Here is a 20,378-nt window from a genome sequence, read left to right as displayed (position 1 = left end):
GCCTTTCCTCTAAGATCAGGAAGAAGACAAGGATGCCACTCTTGACACTTTTATTCAACATATTATTGGAAGTCCTAGCTACAGCAAATAGGCAAGAAAAAACAATAAAAGGCATCCAAATTGGAAAGGAAGAAGTAAAACTGCCACTATTTGCAGATAGATATTTTGTAGAGAAAATCCTAACTAAAGATTCCATCAAAAAACTGTTAGAACTAATAAGTGAAACCAGTACAGCTGCAGGATACGAAAGCAATACACAAAAACCTGTTGCATTTCTATACACTAAGAAACTATCAGAGAAATTAAGAAAAACTCATTTATAATTGCATCAAAAAGAATAAAATACCTAGGAATAAATTTAACCAAAGATATGAAAGACCTGTATATTGAAAACTATAAGACATTAATAAAAGAAACTGAAGAAGACACAAATAAATGGAAAGATCGTCTGTGCTCATGGATTGGAGAAATCAATATTGGTAAAAACAATCTGAAGATTTAAAGAAATCCCTACCAAAATTCCAATAGCATTCTTCACAGAAATAGAACAAACGATACTAAAATGTATAAGAAACCACAGGGGCGCCTGGGTAGCACAGTTGTTAAAGCGTCTGCCTTCAGCTCAGGGCGTGATCCTGGCATACAGGGATCAAGTCCCATATCGGGCTCCTCCGCTGTGAGCCTGCTACTTCCTCTCCCACTCCCCCTGCTGTGTTCCCTCTCTCGCTGGCTGTCTCTCTGTCACATAAATAAATAAAATCTTTAAAAAAAAAAAAAAAAAAAAAGAAACCACAAAAGACCCTGAATAGCCAAAGCAATCTTGAAAGAAGAACAAAGCTGGAAGTATCACACTCCCTGATTTCAAACTATATCAAAAAGGGATAGTAATTAAAACAGTATGGTATTGGCATAAAAACAGACACCTAGATTAAAGGAACAGAATAGAGAACCAAGAAGTAAACCCATGCATATATGGTCAATTAATTTACAATAAAGCCAAAAATAACACAGTGGGGGAAAGGACATTCTCTTTAATAAATGGTGCTGGGGAGCACCTGGGTGGCACAGCGGTTAAGTGTCTGCCTTCGGCTCAGGGCGTGATCCCGGCGTTATGGGATCGAGCCCCACATCAGGCTCCTCTGCTATGAGCCTGCTTCTTCCTCTCCCACTCCCCCTGCTTGTGTTCCCTCTCTCACTGGCTGTCTCTATCTCTGTCGAATAAATAAATAAAAATCTTAAAAAAAATAAACGGTGCTGGGAAAACTGGACAGCCACATGTCAAAGAATGAAACTTGACCACTGTCTCACAGTATACACACAAAAAAATCACTCAAAATGGATTAATGACTTAAATATAAGACAAGAAACCATAAAACTCCTAGAAGAAAATATAGGCAGTAAAACCCTAGCCACAGGTTTGGTGGTGATTTTCTGAATCTGACATCAAAAGAAAAGGCAACAAGAGTAAAATAAATAAGTAGGAATACATCATACTAAAAAACTTATGCACAGCAACAGAAACCATCAACAAAATGAAAAGGCAACCTACAGAGTGGGAGAAAATATTGCCAAATCCTGAATGTGCTAAGAGCTAATATCCAAAATCTATAAAGAACTCATTCAACTCAACAGCAAAAAAAATCCTATTTCAAGGTAGGCAGAATTTAAAAAAAATAAAAATCTTAAAAATTAAAAAAAAATAGCCAGAAGATCTGGACAGATATTTTCCCAAAGGAGACAAACAGATGGCCAACAGACATGTGAGAAGATGCTCAACATCACTAATGATCAGGGACATGCAAATCAAAATCCCAATGAGCTGTCACCTCATTCCTGTCACAATGGCTATTACGGAAAAGGTAAGAGAGAAGTAAGTATTGGCGAGGATGTGGAGACCAGGGAACCGTTGGGCACTGTTCATGGGGATATAAATTGGTGCAGCCACAATAGAAAAACAGGATGGAGATTACTCAAAAAATTAAAAATAGGACTACCACATGATCCAGGAATTCCAATTCTGGGTATTTATCTGAAGAGAATGAAAACGCTAACTCAAAAAGATTTCTGCACCCCATGTTCACTGCAGCATTACCTGGAATAGTCAAGATATGGAAACAAGCCAAGTGTTCACTGATGAATGAATGGATAAAGAAATTGCGGTATATATATATACAATGGGATATTATTCAGCCATAAAAAATGAAATCTTGCCATTTATGACAACATGGGTGGACATAGAAGGCTTATGCTAAGCCAAAGAAGGACAAATACTCTATGATCTTTTTTATATGTGGAACCTAAAAATATAAGAATAAAAATAAAACAAGCTTATAGAGAGAACAGACTGGTGGTTGCCAGGGGTGGCGGAGGGAGGTGGAAGAAATGGATGAAGGGGGTAAAAAAGAGAAAAAACAAGGAAATCTCCAGTCATAGGTACACACAAGGGCGGTGCCCATGTTCTGTTTTACTACTTTTAACATTAAATCTACTGTTGTATCCTCAGTGTATGAACATGTATCTTTCCATGTTGGCTAAATTGAACTTCGATATTTAGTAATTAAAGAATTAGTTATATTTTTATGTGTATAGTACACCGCAGACTGATAATCGATATAAAATAGTACTTTAGGTCATTTCTGAGTTCCTGAAAAAGCTCATCATTAAATACATTGGATCGTGCTCTGTAGGAATCATATTATTGAGTCTGAAAAAAAAATTAAATGTTTTAATGGAATGTGGCAGATGTAGTGTAGTCCCTTAAAACAATTATTACAAAAATATTTTATTTAAAAAAAAGATGCTTTGAAACTAGTAGAAGTTATTGGTGCTGAGAATGCTTTTGATTTTAAAAAATCCCATCTGTTTTCAAGTGTAAAGCTAAACTTCTAAACAGATACTCTTTTCACAGATTCTGAGTTATGATTAAATATATAGTTGGGCTGACACAGTTTAGCAATTGAGGTAGAATTTACATTTAAAAAAAAAAAAGGAAAGAAAAAGGACCTTGCTAAGTCAGTTAGTGAAAATCTCCCACTCCAGTATCTGACCACCTTTAGTATCTGAACAAATGCCTCGTCCCTCACCCTGGTCTGCCCTCAGCAAGAACCCCGTCGAGTCTGTCCAGCAAGAATCCTCAGCCTAGCTATGTGCTCTTAGTACTCTTCTACCCACTGCCCCGAAACCCAGCTCCTTGGCTATAAATTCCCACTTGTCCTTGTATTCAGAGTCGAGCCTAATCTCTCTCTCCTACAACAAAACCCCATTGTAGCAGCCCCCCAGAGCAAAGTCTCTTTACACAAAGTAAGGTCTTTGTGACCTTACTCCCTTGTCTTTAACAAGCGTCAAGAATATTTTTTTAACATTGTGTTTGTTCCCCCAATGAACTATTATAAGTCATGAAAATGAAGGAACTACAGTTGCATGTATCGTTGTGGATGAATCTTGAGCCAAATAGCAAGTCCTAGAAAACAAGATACAGTATAGCGTTAATAAAGTTCCAAGAACAAGTACATAAAACTAAATAAAATAATGGTACTATTTAGACATATATATGTATATACACACACACACATTTATATATATATAAAACTTTTTTCAAATGTCTGTGTATATATATATATATATAGTTTCTAAGGAAATGATAAACCTTAACAATCAGGATAGTGGTTTTATGTGAAGCAGAGGCAAAAAGATGTGCTAGGAAAGGAGCACATAGGGAGATGTAGGTGTCTGGGGTTGGACAGTAGGATCCTGCGTGTTTATTACATTGTGAATAAACACAGAAATAAATGTGGGTGCCAGGAAGCCTCACTGGAGCAGATGGCGGGCAGACAGGCAGAGAGCTGAAGGGTGAATTGGAGTTACCTGGGGTCAGGCTGTACCAAGAACAAAGGTCAGAGTGTGCAAAGGCCTGTGTCAGGGGGAGAGAGATTGATTTGCGGAGCTGCTCAGAGGGTCTCAGTGGGGCCTGGCCCAGAACAATGCTGCAGAAAAGTGAGACCAGAGGGCAGGAGTCAGAGTCAGCTAAGAAGTGGGAAACCATTCTGTAGGCCATGGGATACCTGAAGGGGGGTGCGGGGAGGGGCAAGGAGACACCACGACACCGACCTTATGAAGACAGCCCTGGCAGTACAAGGGAACCCCAAGCAGCCTAACCACCGTCTGTCCCGCCACCTTCATCTTACCGGCTTCGGCTACACTCCAGTCATGCTGTAGGCTCTGGGCTGGGGTGGGTACCTAGCCCGGTGACCACCTTGTAGTCCGCACCCGCCCGCCCGCCGCCAGGAGCTAATTCGTGTAACCACCTTCACCGGGAAATATTCCCTGACTGCCCCTCTCAGTCCGGGAAAGGGGCCCCAGAACCTCCATCAAAACATTTCTTTCCCTCACTGGTTTGAATTTTCTTCACCTGTCTGTGTCCTTGAGGACCTGGGCGCTCTGCATTTAGGCTCTTTGGTACCTGGCACAGAGTGGGTTGGGGTCAGACCAAATGACTGTGGAATGGAACTGAAGTCAACTCCGGCAGCACAGACGAGGACACCCAGACCTGGAACTTTGAATTTCCGCGAGGAAGCACAGCTGCTGAGACGCACCCTCTCAGCCTCCGCTCTGGCCACGCCCTCTTCCTTATCTGTGCGCTCCGGCTGGCGGGGAAGCGGCCCAGCATCAGCTCTAGTAGCCCGCAGAGCAGAGACACTCACCTCCCTGCGCCGCGGGTGGGCGGGGAAGGCTCCGTGGAGCAGGTGCAGTATGAAATTGGAATTTAAAAGATGAGTTGAAGACTGCTCTTTAAAAATAAAGTGTGGACACGTGTCTAAGGAAGAGGATATTAAACCATCCTCTTTCCCTGGCTGCTACTTCCCACGTGCGTTGGGTAGAAGCACCAAAGCTGCCGAGTGACCGTGGGTGTCTCCTCCGTCTCCGGGGCACCCACCCTGGAGCTCCCCGCGCGCTTGAATGAATGGGGGAGGACCCGTGCACATGAATGAGTGCGGGAGTGAGGGAGTGCGCGGGCAAGCGGGCGGGTGAATGGCGACCGCGCCGACTCCGCACAGGGGCGCGGGCGCGGGCTCCACTTCCCTCTCCCGCCAGCTGGTGGCCTAGGGAAGGTGGCGGCGCCGGCAGCGGCCCGAGCTGGGACGGGCCGGGGCGCGGGATGGTGGGGGAAGGGGCGTTCCCGGCGGCCGCGCCTTCCGCGGCTATTGGATTAGTGGCCTTCAGGGATGAGCTCAGCCGGATCGGCTTTCAGCTGCAGCCTCCGGGCCGGCAGGGAAGGCGGGGAGCGGGCGGCGGCGGAGGAGGGGGGGAGGCGGCGGCGGCTGCAGCATCCAGAGCTGGCCGCGGCGGCCGGCGCGCCCCGCGCACAAAGGCTCCCAGCCCCTGGGGAGGGCGATGAGCGCTCCGCAGCGCGGGCCCGGACCTCAGCTCCAACTACCACTGCGTGCGCCCAGGACGCCGGGGAAGTCGCAGGGCGCGCCAGGGGCCAGAGGCCGAGGCGCGGCCCGTGAGCCCTGAGCTCGGGACTCGCCGCCCTCTCGGTCCGGCGCGGAGCTTCAGAACGGCTACAGCGCGGGCCTTGGCGCGCCCCGGGATCCGCGCAGGAAGGCGCTGCCCCACTCCCACCCGACCTCTCGCGCCCTCCCGCCGTGCCCGAGCGCCAACTTCCCCAAGAACGCTCCAACTCCAGGCCACCCTGCCGGGCAGAGGGGGCGCTGCTGCTGGGTACCGGCGGTGAGGACGCGCCCCTGGCCCCGGGGAGCCAGCCGGCATCTTCGGGGTAGCTCGGGCGCCCCTGAGTGGGCGGCGGCGACTGCAGACGGCTCTTCGCGGAGTGCAGGACTTGCCGGCCCCGGCGATTCCTCCCGGCAGGCGCTCGCCCTCTCTTTTATGGTGAGTATCGTCCAGCTTCTGGTGAGGGGCGCCCCTGGGCGCGCGGGAGTCGGGCGCCGAGATCTGGCAGCGCGGACCTCGTGCGGGCCAGCACTCACCACAACGGGAGCTCCTGGCATGGGTCCTGTCCGGGTTCCCGGGAATTCCTCTCTGCAGGCTGTGGCGGTCCCAACCGGCTGATGTGCGTGCGGGCTTGAGGCATTTGGGGCTGGCCCCTGGTGCAAAAGGTTCGAAGCCTACTGCCTCTGTGTAATGAAAACAGCACGAAAAACTGACCCCCGAGTCACCCTGCCTGGGTCTGGGTGCAAGATCCGTCATACACTTGCAGGGTGACCTTGGGCAAGGCGCCAAACCTCAGTTTCCTCATCCGTAGGATGGGGATGATCATGGTACTCATTTTATAGGGGTATTGGCAGGATCTATGAGGTGATGCTTGTAACGTATGTAGACCTGTGCCTGGCACATAGGAAGTACTCCGTCAAAAGCTAGCTAGTATTATTATTAGCTGTGTGAGCACAAGCGTGTCACAACTTTCTGCGCCCATAGCAGCTCCCTCGCCTATATAATGGGGACTGAATAAATTCTGGGGGTCTGTTTGTCGGGGCGGGGTGGGGGAGGGGATGTGGAGCGGTGGAAATCGAGAGCCTGACACGCAGTAGGCGGTGATGAAGTGGTGGCTGTTGTTATCGTTTACTCTAGACGCTGGGTGTAGTGAGGCTTGCTTGGAGACAAACTTGGTGATGCTCAGGAAGGGAGGGGGTCGTGAGCTCCGCGAGTCACACGCGGGGGGTAGGAGGTAGGGTGTAGGAAGGAGGGAGGAGGGCAGAGCCTGGAGCGCGGCAAATGTGCCTGCCGGGGGAGCGCAGGACGCGCCACGGGCTCTGAGCCAGGAGGGGACAGCGAGCCCAGCACCTCTCCCTGGTGGGATAAACTGAGGAAGTGGCCGCTCCAACCTCCCTAAGGGCCGAGCGTGGACTATCGCAGACCAGAAGGGACAGGAGGGCACTTCTGTACCGCGGTCACGAAGAGGTGGAGAGCTCTGGGCTCCGGAGTCAGGCTAGAGTTCGAATTCCACCTCCACCATCAGCCCTCCGTGTGACCTTGGGCCAGTACTCTGATCTCTCCCAGCTCAGTTTCCTCGTCCGCCCCATCCTCCTCCCGGGGAGGTTGCAGGGTGAAGATAGGAGTTCTCTCCTCTCTAGGAATCTGAGCCCCAATCCTTCCACCCACCTTCTGCCCCTCCCCGCAATCTGATGAGCCTAAATCCGGAAGACGTGAAATGTTATGCCTGAGCCTCAGGGAAACGCTATTAAAAGGAGAATCCAGGATCTGCCCACCCTCTTCCCCGCCGGTCACGGCACCATGGGAAGGGATCAGTGCACTAAATCTCTCTCAGTCTCTCTGTCCCTGTTTCGGCACCTTCTCACCTCTAGCCACCAACCAAATCCTGCAGCTTCTGTCACTCAGGCTGATGGGGGAATCCTCCTCATCCCCCAAAACCTTCATTTGTTTCTAAAGCTCTGCAGATTAATGGAGTTTGTGGAAAGACAGTGTCAATAGCATGATATAAGCATGCTTTACACAGGGGCATATTCCTCTGAAACACATACCCTCTGATTGATTCCATTTTTAAAACTTACTTAAATAGTAGTAATAAAAGGAATTTAAACTACCTTTGGCAAACAACAAAATTCAACGGGCCGGCCATTTCACTCAAATATCTCTCCAGTTTGTATTTCTGTTTTCTTTCAAAGATTGATAAATTCAGTTACATAAAAAGAAACTCTACAGGGCAAAGAAATCACTAAAAATAGTCAAGAGACATAGGACAAACGGGGCGGGGGTGGAGAATTGTCACTCCTATCACAAAGGGCTCATCTCTTTAATATGGAAAAGGTTCCTCAAGTCAATAAGCAAAAGACCAAAGCTGGACAAAGAGCGTGGACACAGTCTACACACATAAAATGAAATCAAAATGATACTTAAACATATGACAAGATGCTCCCTCAATACGAAGAATGCAAGTTAAAACTACAATAAGATCCATTTTTTCACATATCAGATTAGCAGATAGTAGCAGTAAGCATTTATCAGAAATATCTTTTAAAAAATATAAGTGAACTGGGGCACCTGACTGGCTTAGTCTTTCAAGCTTCTGAGTCAAGCATCAGGTCAGGTCTTGATTGCAGGGTTGTGAGTTCAAGCCCCATGTTGGGCTCCAATGCTGGCCTACCTGAAAAAATCAAATGACTCAATCAATCATTCAAAGCCCTCTCTTAGAAGCGCACGAGGCTGCCCTGCGGTATAATCTAGACACCCAGGGTCTTCCAGGTCTGGTTACTGCCCCCTTCTCCCTTTGTCATCGTTTTCTTCTCTCATTGTCTTCTACCCGTTGGCCTTTCTGGTTTTGCTGCAACACTAAGAGGACTTCATTTGCTGTTCCCCCTACTTTTTCCTCTTCATTTTTTCTTTCTTTCTTTCTTTCTTTCTTTCTTTCTTTCTTTCTTTCTTTCTTTCTTTTTTCCTTCCTTCCTTCCTTCCTTCCTTCCTTCCTTCCTTCCTTCCTTCTTCTTTTTCTTTCTTTCCTTCTTCTTTTCTTTCTTTCTCTTTTTTCTTTTCTTTTCTCTTTTCTTTCTTTGAAAGAGTGTGAACCAGTGGGAGGGGCAGAGGAGGGAGAGAGAGAATCTCAAGCAGACTAAGTGCTGAGCGGGGCTCCATCTCACAACCTTGAGATCATGACCTGAGCGAAAAATCAAAAGTCAGTCGCTTAGCCACTGAGCCACCCAGCCACCGCCTTCCCTTTTCTTAAGACTTGCTCCTTCTCCTCACTTGGGCAGGCCTATCTTTGGGGGGTTTCACTCCTTTCCCCGGAAATGGCCAAGACCTGGGTCAATACACAGTTCCTCATCCCTCTGTGAAGAGACCCAGTTAACTTACCATATGTGTGCTACTTAATTCTCCCTGAGTTGCCTGGCTTGTTATCACATCGGCACGCTCTTAAAATGTCTCTTCTCTGTTGATATAAGAACGAAGGGTCCCAGACAACTCCCTGGCTAGAACAGGCCATTCAATGTGGAAAATCAGGGAGGTGATGGGATGTGGAGTGAAATGACCAGAAGTTTCTGCTTCATAGTCATTTAAAAAAAATAAGTACATAGGGGCACCTGGGTGGCTCAGTCAGTTGAGCCTCTGACTCTTGGTTTTGGCTCAGGTCATGATCTTGGGGTTGTGGGATCGAGCCCCACGTTGGGCTCTGCACTCAGCATGGAGTCTGCTTGTGATTCTCTCTCTGCCCCTCCCACTGCTCACTCTCTAAATCTCTATCTCAAATAAATAAGTAGAATCTCAAAAAAAAAAAGTACATGAATGTGTGCACTTAACTTATGTGAACATAACCATACATATTTGGTAAAGAAGATCACAGCAAAAACATAAAATATCAACACATTTTTAAATAAAACATGGTTCCTAAATAAGTCAGCTAGTTTATCTGTTGCTGCTCAGCTCAAGAAATACGGATCTGTTTGGAGTCTGTGGGGAATACACTTGTCTGTGCTGAACCCTTCGGGAAAGAGGATGGCGAACCCAAATCAGATATTGTGGGCTTTGTGAACCCTTCCGGGGCAGTGTTGACTGCATGTGATTTTTGCTTCACATACTGAATTTAGAACTCAGTCCCCATTTCAAATGTGTACTTTAATTATAAGAAAAAAATGCTTGTTGTTAAAAATGCAAACTATACAGGAGATATGGTGTAGATATCCCTTCTTCAACCCAATGGGTTGTTTCTCACCTAGCCAGAGGTAGCAGGTGCTGGCTGGATGCTGGTAGGGGAGAGCTGGGTGCTGACTCTGCCGACAAGAAATGCAGCATGAAGTGCAGAAGACAACAAGGACGGGGACGCAGGGAGATTGAGGGCTGGCACAGAGACTGCCCAGCCTGCTTGCGGGGAGAAGTCAGCCAGCCAGGGGAAGGTGGGAAGGCTCCCAGGACAATAAGGCATGGATGAGATGTAGTGCTTGGGGGAGTCTGGCATGGTTACTCTGAGCTGGACCAGGCTAGGAGGCGGCGTGGGAGAACTAAGCAGGAGCAGGTCTTGGGGACTGTTGTGCCAAGCTATGGGGTACAGCTTCCCCCTGAGAAGCTACCTGGAGAGGTGAATGAGAAGATGGGTGGTGGCTTGGCAGCATGGAAGGGGGTTAGGGGACACAGACTGGAGTCAAGGAGCCCTGTTAGGAGACCATTGGAGTAATCCAGGCAACAGCTGAGCTAAGAGAGAGCAGAAGGCACTCAGTGAGAGAGATGGAGAGATGGGGAGATCCACAGCAGAAACAGGGGTGCGCAGAGAGGAACTTGGTATGCTGGAGAGGGGTGAAGCTGAGGTTCAGCCCTGGACATGTAGATTCTGAGGTGCCGGTAGGTCCCCAGATGTCTGACATCTGGAGAGGGCGAGCATGCCCCCCCCCCCACTCCCCGGGAGGAGTCTTGTGGTAGAAAGAGGCCAGCTGGCTTTACAAGGTTGTTTGAAGGAGCACCTAATCTGGTGGTGGTCAGAGGCTTCCAGAAAGAGGGTTCTGGGGCTGAGGCGAGAAGGCAGGGCTGGAGACCCAGTATGGAAGAATCTAGCAGAGGCCAGAAATGAGAGGAGCAGAACCTGAAGATGTGACCTAGGGGGCGCCCCATTTATGGGGCAGGCAAGATGCATCCTGGAGCCAGGAGGTGACAGGAAGCTGCCATGAGCTCTGGACCTCCATGGGAGCACAGAGGGAGAGGCCCAGAGCAGCTCCAAAGTCACCCACCTGGCTTAGTGCTGGGAAATGTCATTGATGGCGAGCCTGGAGCCCTGCCTTCTCCAGGAGGGAGCCGACGTTGTTCCAGCCAGCCAGGCCACAGAGAAGACTCCCCCCTCAGCCATACACTAGGAGACAGGTTAATCACACAGATTCCTGGGGCCAGGGGCTCCCTCCCACCTGGCCCTCCTTCTTTTCTCTCTCTCCCAGGTCTCCCTGTTTCTCCATTCCTCACCAGCCCCTTTCCCTCTCTTGTCCACTCCCTCGTATCCCTCGTATCTCAAAAATGCTTCCTCCCGGAGACACCTCAGGCTTCACAGAGGGACCTGCAGAAATCCCAGCAGGTGCCTCTCGTGATCTCCTGGATCAAGCCTGAGGCATGAATAAATTTGCTTTTCCTTCAGGCATCCTGAGTTTTCCCACAACCAGTTACACCAAATAAATGGGAGATAAATGAGGGGCTGGACATGAAGATTATTGTGTTTCCCTCATAGAATGTGCCCCAGGAGTGTCCCAATGTGTCGCGCCCTCCCCCACCCTGTGTTCCCCCTTTGCTCTAGCCCGAGCCACGCCAGGCCTTACAGAGGCCAGCTGCCCTCCAGAACAAGCCACATGTGCTTGGGGCCGCCCTCTGGGCACAGGGGCAGCTGCAGGGTGACCAGGCTTCTGGCCTTGCTGTCTCAGAGGTGTGTCTCTTTCAAATGACCTTGTAGATAAGAGCATGCTGGCCTGGTCTCCGCCCAGCAACCTCCTTCATCCCATCCTCTGCTCTCCTTGCTGGCTGACAGCCTGAGCTTCGCCTTGGGGGCTCCTGGCTCAGTCACGCGTGGGAGGATTCCCATGGAAACCCCACAAGAAGGAGAGGCTCGGGGAAGCCTCATTGATTTGCACTCTAGGAAGACAGGCGTGAGACGGTTCCACCTGGAACTGGACAGATGGCTCTCTTTGTGAGCTCTGGGGAAGAAAGGACTTGCCCAGCCAGTTGTACCGCAAGCTCCATGCATGTGTATAGAGGGACAAAGATAATGGGCGTCTCTGGACAAGACCTTGGAGGCTCTTTAGTTCATTCGTCAATTGTGGGTTCATGCCGAATGAGCATCTTTTAATAAAACAGCCCCTTTACTTAATATTTGTGCTAAGAAAATCTTCAAAACATCCCAGTCAAACCAGGTTCAGGTAGGTATCATTGGCGCCAGGGTACGGAGGCAAAAACGAAGGGGTGAAGATGGCAAATGGATTGGCCGAGCTCACGGCGCTCTGTCCTTCCAGCTCACGCCTCTGTGGAGCTTCTTTTGTTCATTTGCTCAGGCTTGTGTGTCGTGAAGAGGTTCGCCTAGCACTTGCTCTGAGCCAGCGCCATTCGGAGTCCTGGAGACTGCAATGAGGAGACCCAGCCCTGCTCTCGAGTTGTCTCCTAGCTGGCGGGAGGGAGGCAGCTAAGGCGACGCGTGGCCTCCTGCGCTAAGTCTGGCAGAGACAAGTGCAGCGGCTCTGCGTGCCGGGGAGGGGGCTCCCTGGAGGTGTGGATACCTGAGCTGAATCACCCAGATGTGTGCATGTGCAGGGAGAGAGAAGGGACGAAGGCAGCAGCGTGTTAGGACAGGGATGTGTGGGCTTACGTGTGCCGGTTGGGAAATTCTGGCAGGTTGGTGGAGAAGGATGGGCCGGGGAGCACTGTGGGAGGTTAGGGTTAGGAGTCTGCTCTTTATCCTGCTGCGAAGGATTGTACGCAGGGCCATGATTAGATTAGCTTTGCATTTTACAAATGCTGTAGTATATATTTGAAAGCAACATGAGTCTAGTGAAGGAATTCAAACGCTATCAGTCTGCACTGTTTTTTTCAGTCCTTGTCATTATTCGGACCTGTCTCTGGGTGTGACCCCTTTGGTGTGAGCTCTCCCTAGACGGAAGCAATCTGGTTTTAGACTTTCCTGTAGCCTCAGGTCCCCAGGGAGGCAGCACTATTGTTGGTTCAAAGAAGGAATGAAATCCATGCCCACCCCTAATTCTGAAGCCAAAGGCCACCCTCAGGGGAGGGCAGCTCGCCCAGTCATTACCAATTCCTGCAGCAGCCGTCTCCTGGCCAACCCCATGCCTGGGTGAGCCCAGCCAGGCAGGCCTCTGAGAACGTGATTTCTGGTCCTGAGCCTCTGAAGACCGAGTGTCACATTTTGCAGACCGCTGAGGCCCCTTCAGCGGTGCAGCCCCAACACTTCACGTTTCCTCATTTCTCTGTCGGGTTGCAACACCCCCCAGGGTCCCTGGAAGGGTAATTGGCAATTTGGGTTTTTGTTTTCTTGCTCAGCCATCATTGAAGCCCCAGGGCAGACCCTTCCGGATAATGTCATTAAACATCACATCCAAGCATGAACTAAGACATTAAGTTTGGTTTGGGGGGTTTAGGACAGAGGCACCATTAGGCATTGTGCAGTGCGCCCTCTGCTTGCTGGGCTGAGAGACGACACTCTTCCTAGCAGGAATTTGGACTTTGTGGTAGTTCCTCTGTGCCTGGCCCAGTGCCAGGTTCTGTGGTGGAGGCAAGAAGAGAAATGTGACAGGCACCCATTCCTTCTGGCTGCAGAGAGAAGGCAGGGACTGAGTCTGATGGGGCCCCTGCTCTGTCCCAGGCTCCCAGCAGCACAGGGCCTGGCACGTGGCAACTATCCTCTAAATGTTTGTTGAGTGAATAAGTGAGGACAGAGGCAGGAAGCGTGCATGGCAGTATCGAGCAAAGGGGCAGACCAAAGACAGCCAAGAGTCAGCTGTTCAGAGGAGATGACAGTGTTCGTGGCAGAACTAGGCCCCATGTCCCCATCTCCTGACTACTACGTCCTCTATAAAGAGCAGGAAGTGAGACCTCCCTGAGCTACCTCCCCACACTCATACATATACTCTACCCTGTTTTTAAAGCACGGTGCCTGTGTCTGTGCTGACACAGGGGAAAGCTTCCTGTGCTCAAAGGAACACCCCTTGTGGGAGAAAGAAAAGCAGATCAGCAGGACCAGAGAGCCCAGGCTGGCTCTGGGTGGACAGAGTTGCAGGGCAGTTGCCTCGAGGCCTGGTGAATCAGGGCAGGCTTCCTGGAGAAGGTGAAGCTGCCAGGCAGGATTGGGGAGATGAAGAAGAAAGGACTAGGGACTCCACCCACCCGGACAAGACATGAAGACTGACCTATAGCCCAGGTTTAGGATTTGGGACTCTGTGTCTTCCTTCCTACCTCCCAGCTCTGGCCTGGAGTTGGCTGGTCATTCTGTCTCTCGATTCTGATCCTGACCATTGCCCTTGACAGTTTCCATGGCACTAAAACCAAATTATTTAGCCCCTCTTTTATTCATTTGTTATTCAATGACCAGTTAAAGGGGACTGTAGAAGCTGGAACTTCCCGGGGGCAAGGACTGCAGAGGGTACAGGGAAGGTGAGGGCAGAATAGAGCCCGCACTGCAGAGCAGGAGCTGGGCTGGAAGCTAAGACATAGTCCCCTATTGTCGAACATTTGCACTGACCTCCATTCTTCGCTTCTGTGAACCGCTCTGCCCTTTGCTCTGTAGCACACCCATCAACGTTTCTTTAGGATGCATTCGGGGGCTGAAATGGCAATGTCAGAGAACATACACAGTTTAAAGGAGCACTTCACATTTCCTGGGTAGGTCCTGGGTGCCCTGTGCCATTCCAGACTTTACTAGACATTCTTGCAAAGGCACGCAAGGTTAGCACAGAGTTAATGGCACTTTTCAGGTGAGTCTCAGAGAGGTTACGTCCTTGCCCGGGGACCAGTGGGCAGCCGGGCATTCAAACCCTGCCCTTCGTTACATTGCACAGTCACTAGTTTTCCATTAGTAGACATGAGCACTCCGGTCGGGCCCTGCCGTGGGGCGAGCAGCAAAGGGGCCGTCTGTTATAGGTCTGCCTTGCCTCGCTCCCAGTGTGGGCAGCCTTTGGGATCCCCACCTGCCACTGATGGGGCAGAGGCCTTGAGGCACTCAGTGACCCAGCGTGGGTCTCCTCTGGGGATGTGGCCTGGCTGTTGCTTTCTTTCTTTCTTTTTTTTTTTTAATATTTTTTATTTATTTATTTGACAGAGTTAGAGACAGCCAGCAAGAGAGGGAACACAAGCAGGGGGAGTGGGAGAGGAAAAAGCAGGCTCATAGCAGAGGAGCCTGATGTGGGGCTCGATCCCATCACGCCGGGATCACGCCCTGAGCCGAAGGCAGACGCTTAACCGCTGTGCCACCCAGGCGCCCCTGGCTGTTGCTTTCAAACACATTAAAGGTCTCTCATCGACAGCAACAACTCCAAAGTCGGCCTGGTTGTGGCCAAGGATAAGGCAGTTGCCCTTAGACGTATCCCCTGTGGGCCACACGGCACTGATCACAGTTGGGATTGTGCAGAGGCCCCATTCTTAGCAGTGGGGAGGAAGGTGGGAGAGCATGGGCTTGTCCTACCCGAGGCCCTGGGGCTCGTCTCAGTCCTGCCACTTGCTGGGAACCTCTCTGCGCCTGTTTCCTCTTTTGAATAAAGTTCCTGTGAAGCAGCTGTCATGCCACCTGGCACAAAGTGAGTGCCGCTACCTACGGTTAGTGATGGAGAAAGCACAGAGCCCCGCACGGAGTGGGGACTTTGGGTTCAGGATGGGAACAGCTCTGTTTTCTTTTAGCCAGGTCCCTTTGCTCAAACTGCTGCCTCTTGGAGCCTCAGTTTCCCCGTCTGTTAGAATGGGACTATCAGGTGCCTTCAAGTGAATTATGAAAGGGATAAATTCCAACCCCCTCGCAGTCAGAGGCGCTAGGGCAGACTGTACAGACTTACAGAGATGAGTATTGGTTCTGTTAATCGAATCCCCATACACACCCTGCACGTCTCACATGTTATCTTGCTTATTTCTCATAATCTGGTTGAGGCTCAAGGGCTGGGTGAAGGTTGCTATGAAGCTCCGAGGTGAATAGAGAAAAAAGCAAGTTGTCTTGTTACAGTGTCCAGCTTTCTTATAGACACAACTGGTCCTCAATTCCATTTGGGCCCTTTGGGTTAAATACCCCACCTGCACCTCCCTTCCCTACCTCTGCCCTCTTCCCCCTCTCTCTCCCTCCCTTAGGCCACATACCACACTGAATGTTCTGCACCTTGTTTGTTCGACTCCATCTCTCTGTTGAATCTTCCATGTCAGTACATTCTTCTCTCCAGCTGCATAGTATTCCATCACATGACTTACCAAAATTTATTTTGCCTTAGTTTGGGTTTTTTCCAATATTTTGCTATTACAAACAATGCTGTCTATGTATGTATGTAATATATATGTGTATAATATTTGATATACACATGTATTGTTTTATATATAATACATAACGTATGTGTATGATGTATTATACATATGTATATAGCTCTGCACATTTAATACCAAATAAATACTGGAAGTGGAATTGCTAGGTCAAAGGGAATGTACATTTGCAATTCTGAGAGATGGTGCTAATTCATCATCCACTGAGATTATGCCATTTTACCTTCAGGTTAGCAATGTATGAGCCTGTCCGCTTCTCCAAGAAGGTGTTATCCAATTTTTGAGCTTTGCTAATCTGATAGATAAAACCAGCATTTCATTGTAGTTCTAACTTGTTTCTCTTTTATTATGCATTTGGTAAAACATCTTTTCAAAAAAGCCATTTGTTTTTCTTTTCGTGTGACCTATTTGTTGTATCTTACACATTGTGTATGTGGGTTGGTCTCCTCTTACCAATTTATAGTAGTTTGTCATGTATTTGTAATTTATGCCACAATTATTTCCCCATATTAAAATAACAAGCTAGTCTTACCTCTTTTATGAGTGCTTTTTGCTATGCCATTTCGATATTTCCCATTTTCATTTCTTATTTCTTATGTTTGTGTCTTCTCCCTCCCTTAAATGATTAGATTAAGTGGTTGATCTGTTTTGTTGTTTATTTTAGTCATTGAAGTCCTGCATTTCAAATATATTTAGTAATATATGAAAATGTTATAATTATTTAATTTTAGGTGAAATAACCTGAATAAAGACCCATGATGCCAATTTTTATTTTAAAAAATTTTTTAATTCAATTAGCCAACATATAAATAAAAAGAAAATTCACCAATATTTTGTAGATTAAAAAAAAGATAAAATGAAATAATAGTTAATAGTTAATGCTTGTAGTGTTTTACATCTGGTTAATGAGACAGGTGGTGATTTTTAAGTTTTGTACTTTTTTTTGAATTTTCTAGAATTTAAAAATTGATTTAATGTTTTCTAATTAGTATACCTTAATTTTTAGAATAGTTTTAGATTTATAGAGTAACTACGTAGAAAGTAGATAGAGTTCCCATATACTCACACCTAGTTTTCCCTATTATTAACATCTTCCATCAGTATGGTACATATATCACAGCTAATGAGCCAGTATTGATACAGTGTTACCTGAAGGCCAGGCTTTATTCAGATTTCCTTAGTTTTCATCTAGCATTGTTTCTCTGTTCCAGGACACCATATTAAATTTAGTTGTCACTGGGCTTCCCTTGGCTGTGACAATTTCTCAGATGTTCCTTGTCTTCAGTGGCCTTAACAGTGTTGAGGAATACTGGTCAGGTCTTTTGTCAGATGCCCCCCATTGGAATTTATGTTGTTTTTGTCATGATTAGACTGGGGTTATGGGTTTTTGTGGAAGAAGGCCATAGAGATAAAGTACTATTTCATTACATTGCGTTATGTCATTTCAGGATGTACTATCAACATGATAATGATATAATAATTAATAACATTATAATAGATAATATGGTAGATTAGATGATTGCATTAGAGAGTTTTTATGTTTTATTGATTTGGCTTTGTTTTTGTGGTATTTTTTTCCCCAAAGAACTAGTTCTCTGACTTTTTTATTAGTTCTATTATTTTTCTATTTTATTATGCTTAATTCATGCATTTTCATTTTTTTCTCCTTATACCAGTCATGATCTACTTTCGTAGGATCCCACAGGCTCTAAGATATGGAATGTGTTTTGTTATTCTCACTCTTTCTATATTCTGCAAATTCTATATAGATTTCTTTTTTTGAGTTGTTTAGAAGAGAGTTTTAAAAAAATATCCAAGTGCAGGGTTCTGTATCTTAATTTTGTGATTAGTTTTTAGTTTGTGTGTGTTATTAGATTCTGTATTATCTCTGCTTTTTTTGTGTGTGGTTTATTTGTAGCCTAATAAATGAGAAATGAGCTGTCCTATTAGTTACGCAATTTTGATTTTTTTTGTGTCTTTACTTAATTTGGTTCATTGACCTGTCAAAAACTAAAAAAGGTATGTTAAAGTTACCTGCCTCTACTGTGTATCTGTCTGTCCTTGTATTTGCTGTAGCTTTTGTGGTGAATTTTGGTGCTTTTACTTGGTATGTTAGATCTATAATACTGTTAAGTCTCTCTGCTTTGGAGAGATCTCTTATATGTAGCATACAGTTGGGAGATTTGTCTTGATTTCTGATCTTAGACTCTTTTTTTTTTTTTTTTTTGGTAGTTTACCATGGCTATTCATTGACATAGCTAGTATTTCTGGCTTAGTTTTACTATCATATTTTCTGTCTTTGTGTTATTGTTTCCATTGCTTCTTACAGCAAAATCTTTCACTGTGTGTCTGTTTTATTTTGTGTTGTGTTCTTTCCGACAATTTGGAAGGTTTGTATTTTATTTTCAGTTCTTCCGGAGGTTTATAACTATGTGAGATGCATTTTATCTTTTTTTTTTTTTTAGACTGTGCTAGTTGTCTCCCTTCTGAAATAAATTATCACAAAATTAGTTTACAAATTTAGTCACAATTTTTATATGCTTTGTGACAGCTTGCTTTCTGGTGAATTTTCTTTTTTTTCTTTTTCCTCCTTTATTTCTCCTGTAAGCATCTTTGACTCTATCCTGTGCTTGTTCCTCTTTGGAAGAGGAGAAGCTTCTCTAGATCTACGTTTTGCAGTGGATTTACGTAGAGGAAAGGCCAGGAAGTGTCTTAGGAGAGCAGGACCGCTCCCTGGTTCGTGATCATTTCGTTCCCAGAACTGTGGCCGTGATTTCTTTTGGCCTTGCTGGTACCCAGGCAGCAGTGATCTGTAGCCAGGGGCTTCCCCCAGTGGGGCCCCTCCCGCCGCTCTGCCTCACGGGCACACTGCTTCCTGTGATGATGGCAGGCCCCTGGTTTCCTTTGTGAGCCCCGCCCTCCTCCAGCCTCAGGGTGTCCGAGGCAGCTCCTGCTCTTCTGTTTGGGAACCGCTGGTTTTTTTTCCATCAGGGAGTGCCAGCTACGGGTTGGCTCTGCCAGCTTTATCCGAGATCTGCGGCCACAGGTGCTCTCTCGCCCCCGTTGGATCTTCGCTGCTTTTGGCAGCCCTTTACTATTCTTGGCAGTCTTTCCTTAGAAGTTGTGGTTCGGGTTACAAATGTGTTCTAGTTTCACTGAAGATAACATTTACATTTCTCTTGCTCTTTCTCCTTTATTTTAGGTGATTTGGGATATGAAAAGGAGTAACTGTATTCTGCTATCTTAGAAGTGTCTAGTGCTGCACATTTTTACATGCTCTGGTTTCCACCAGATTAAACATTAGCCAGAACTCTCGGGATAGGGTTGGCATGCGCTGAAGCTGGGGTCTGCAAATAGAGAGGAAAGAAGCCACAGTCCAAGTGGAGAAGGAAAGGAATCCATAGTGTACCTGGTGTACTGTGCGGCAGCGGGTTCCTTTCCTTCTCCACTTGGATGGTGGCTGGGAGTGTGCCCCTGTTTGGGTGGGAGGTTGTGACCAGGCAGGGCACGGCGTGAAACTTGCCTGCCTCTTGGTCTGTCTCGGGGAAAGTTGTTCGGAGCCCAGCAGCTCTTAGGACAGTGGGGAGAGCACACACCTCTGCTCTGGACTGGCTGCAGGGCTCACCTCTCCATCTGTCCCCACATGCAGGGCTTGTCCAAGCAGCTCGAGCACCCTGGGTTCTGGCTGGCCTCCTAGACATGGCGGCCAAGTCCTCCTCCCTAGAGACCAGGATCCTGCCTCAAGAGGAGGTTGTCTGGGGTCAGTGTTATTAACCAGTGTTTGTGTGCCCACAGAAAGAGCATGCCCATCCAAAGGGAAGGGGTACTAGTGGGATGCCCAGAGGAGAGAACCAGAGAGGAAAACCTTGCCCACAGAGTCTGGTGCTTGGCCCTTTATATTATTGTCTCTCAGATTATCACACTACCCAGAGGGTGCTATTTATCCCCATTTTACAGATGAGGAAACTAGAGTCTAAGAGAGGCTAAGAGACTTTTCTCTGGATAAACAGCTTAGAAATGGAGGCAGGGATTTGGAGGCAGTTCTATCTGGTTCCAGAGCCTGAACACTAGTCCCCTTATTTCCCTGCCTCCCACTCATCTTCCCATGGAGACCCCACCCCATCCTCAGATGGTTGTCTTGTGTCCTTGCTCATGTCCCTGGGTGAATTTGCTGGATCCTCACTCTGTGTCTTCCTTCTCGAGCCTGGCTACACTTTAGGTACTATTTAAGCTCCCGGGGAAGCTGGGGTGGGAACCAACCGGCCACACCCTATACTTCTGCATCCATGTGTCGTGGGCCCTGTGTCCCCTCAGTCTTGGCACAGGCCTTATCCCCTGGGATCAAATTGACCTTCTTCTCCAGGCCCTGTGGTCTTGGGTAAATCACTTTACTTCTCAAGGCTCAGTCCTTATTTCTAAAATAG

The 20,378-nt window shown here is 47.6% G+C and overlaps 1 protein-coding gene across 1 annotated transcript in view; it reads left to right on the top strand.

The window, feature by feature from the left end:
- The first annotated feature begins 5,399 nt into the window (after positions 1 to 5,399).
- SPSB4 (splA/ryanodine receptor domain and SOCS box containing 4) overlaps positions 5,400 to 20,378 on the top strand; it is a 77,710-nt gene continuing 62,731 nt past the window's right edge. Inside the window, exon 1 of the mRNA XM_026497149.4 lies at positions 5,400 to 5,889. The gene's annotated coding sequence lies outside the window, so the exon portion shown is untranslated. The remainder of the gene's footprint in view (positions 5,890 to 20,378) is intronic.

Source organism: Ursus arctos, unplaced genomic scaffold (assembly GCF_023065955.2).
Source record: "Ursus arctos isolate Adak ecotype North America unplaced genomic scaffold, UrsArc2.0 scaffold_20, whole genome shotgun sequence".
Taxonomy (NCBI): domain Eukaryota; kingdom Metazoa; phylum Chordata; class Mammalia; order Carnivora; family Ursidae; genus Ursus; species Ursus arctos.
This window is presented reverse-complemented; position numbering and strand designations above follow the sequence as displayed.